Consider the following 3,382-nt stretch of genomic DNA (forward strand, 5'->3'; position numbering starts at 1 on the left):
ATTTTTTGCTAAAAATTAATTTCTTATGTTGAAAATCAAACTTTTTTGTTGAAAATTGTTGATATTTGTTTAAAAGTTCATCTTTATTAGCAGAAGTCTAATCTTCCTTGTTGAAAATTCATGTATTCTGTTGAAAATTTTTCTTTTTTGTAGAAAACTAATCACATTATTTAAAATTTCATCTTTTTGATTTCAAGTTCTTCCCGTTTTGATTGGCAATCATTTTCTTTACACTAAAAATATAACTATTTCATTTCTGCTTAAGATATCATCTTTTTTAGTTGAAACTTCATTTATTTTGTTGAAAACACGTCTTTCTTTTTAAAGATTCATACTTTTGTCTTAAAAATTAAACTTTTTTGTAGAAAATTAGTTTTTTTTTTAAATTCGATAGTTTTGTTGTAAGTTAAATTTTTCGTCAAAATATTGATAAATTGTGGTATTTTTTGACCAGAGAAGGAAAATGTCTATTGATGTCTATACTTAGATAATAAAAATCCACACTGTGGAATTAAAAACTAAATTTAACGTTTCAAAGTAAAAGCTTCATTAAAAATACATTAAATAAACTACACATACCATTAGATTAAAAACCAACTATTTCTGTAGATTTACTATAACTTTCGGGAAGCGTTTTTGTATATTTCATCTTCAAGTTTTTTTAATTCATCTTCGTTTCTCAGGCATTTCATTAAATCCGCGTGAAGTCCCTTGAATTTTTCTACACTCATTTCAAACATACTGTAGTGAATCAATTTTTTCGTATTTTTGAATTCATTTAATTAATTTTACTTTTCTTTAAATTCATCTTGAATCTTTATGAATTTCATCGATGTCTGCTCATTTTCCATGAATTCTTTCGAACTTATGGTGAATTCTTTTGAATTCTTTTTAATCTAATTCTTTTAAATTCAAAAGAACATTGTTAAAATTATTAATATACAGTAGTTACTTCTAGTAAGTTTTTGGGCTTGAGTAGGCCACTTTTTCATTTTTTTTAATAGATTAGGCTGTGGCAGCCCTGAGAATCATAAATTATAAATTTTAAAAGTGTTTTCTTCCATTCATGAAAGATTCTATATTAACAATTTTACAAGATCAGAATATTGTTATTTAAATATTAATGGTCAGGGGAAAAAAATTAGTCAGAGAACAATCAGGGAAAATCACGGAATTTTTAAAATGAAGTGAATTTTGTGCACAGTGAATTTTGACTCGGGAATAGTCGCGAATGTTGGGCCATTTCGAGCGTGGATAGCACTTGGATGGTTGACCGTCTGCGATGTACGACCAGGTTGTATATTTGCTGCGTTTTACTAATGTCATGCGGGAGGTTGAAAGCCGAGGACTGTGTATTTTTCTAAATTCTTTGTTTGTTTGGTAAAAAATTAATCCTTCTGGTTTGAAAATCTACTATATGGGTTTAAATTGATTTATTTTGTGTTTTAATATTTTTGAACTTATTATTCTTTGCAGTCAAAAATTTTCTGTTTTCTGGTCATGTGTCTTTTTTAACTCCTAAGTGTAAAACCACCAGGCTAGGACTCGCCCCCCCCCCCTTCTCATGTAGTCCAACATGGCCTTTTGTCAAACCCCACTACGACTAAAGAAACCACGTGGTTTATGGTACGCTTCTTAAAAAAGTTGTGTTCACACTTCGCCCTTCAGATGTCGCCATTATAAAGTATAAAGTTTAACCCACAACATTAAATATGCAAACTGACAAAGGTGTGAAGATACCAGCATCAGTGTTTAAAGTTACCTACGTCAGCGTCTAATGCACATCTTTTTCACCAGTGCCTAAAGTAAGCCATATTCAAACTGTGCATGCGTAAAAAATGTTCGTACACAGTCTGCTCAAATAAAGTCCTTCAGGCACAACTTAGAAGCATCATAACTCGAACTTTTCATGAGGGTGTTGCAAAATATATTGTGCATTATTAACTTGCAAAATGTTCGAAGTGAGTGAAGGCAGAAGTGACAAAAAAGGGCTTTATTCTAACCGTTTCAATTCATACTTTGAGTTTACATAGAAACCATTTACCATTTTGGCTCCCTTTTCAGCAACACAGGTTCCTTTTTGTTACAGCTCCTTCGGAACGAAAAATTGGTTCTAATAGAAACCTTAGTTTTACTGTGTACGATAGCAGTGAGGAGGACCCGTGAATAGGTCAGGCCTAGTTTCAATAATAATAAACGACCCCATATCTCCGTCAGAATTGAAATTGAGTTTAGGAGATTTTTATCCTGTAGGGCAGTATACAAGGATTAACTAAACCTGCTTGAACTTTGCATACAGTATACATCGAAATCGCAGAGTAAGCTGGGGTTAAAGAGCATTCATATGAGCAAAATGAATTTCCATCAGATATGAGGATTAGCTAGTGATGCAGAGGGTTGTAGATAGGCAGGTTGGTTTGTCCACGACAACCTTGTCGACTCTACTGATTAGCTGCTGATTTAAACTGCAGAAGTAATTCAATTAGCGCGTCTCCTTTGGATTAGCGGCGCTGCGCGGTGTCTGCGTGTAAGACTACCGTCGTTTCAGCAGAGCTTCTGATCGGATCAGTTGGCGCATGCAAGCAAGTAACCAAGTCTAGCCATCCTTATTCCTTAGTTACTTGCTTGCTTGCTTGTCGAGGAAACAATGCTTATACCTTATACTGATATGGTAATGTAGCCTTATACGTGTCGGCGCAAGAACCAAGGAAGATATAGGGTCACAGGGCTACCCAGAATGCAAGGTGCTATCCAGAGGCCGTGACATGTAACGTGTGAAATCAGGAAGTCCTCTCTTATCAAATCTTGAGTAAAAACTCCCTATTGGCTTTTTCAACTGGCTTATTATTTTATTGGTAATGCTCGAGGGCGAAACAGTTCTGGTAATCCGGTGGACCACTCGGGCATCCTGAAGATACTTCAGGGAGGGTTGAAACCAGACCCTTCAAGCCACAATGCATTAAGTGGGACAAAGTTTTTGAGTAATTTGGATACGAAATACAGTTGTCCTCAACTCAATTAAATGTGTCGTCAATGATAAGACCCACGCAACTGTACTACAAATTAAAGGGCGCTGTTTCTATGCGAGGAGAAATAAGATGCTACATGTATTCAATAAATAGACTGCCAAGAAGAGTCAAGATACTTATTTATCACAATTTTTTGTAGGTGTCATTGTATTCAAAAAAAGTTCACTTCGCTTCAAAGAGTTGGGAAGTTTCGAAGTGTCAAGGTTTGTCAGGTCCACAATTTCTCAAATAACTTTTTCCAAAATACACTCTTATTAGTGGGACGATGGTCGTGGGGGCTAAAGCGTAGGCTTTGGACCCACTCCTTCGGCTTGCGGGTTCGATTCCCGCCTCGCACTCTGGAAGAGTCTCGG

This window comes from Belonocnema kinseyi, chromosome 2, assembly GCF_010883055.1.
Source record: "Belonocnema kinseyi isolate 2016_QV_RU_SX_M_011 chromosome 2, B_treatae_v1, whole genome shotgun sequence".
NCBI classification, from domain to species: Eukaryota; Metazoa; Arthropoda; class Insecta; order Hymenoptera; family Cynipidae; genus Belonocnema; species Belonocnema kinseyi.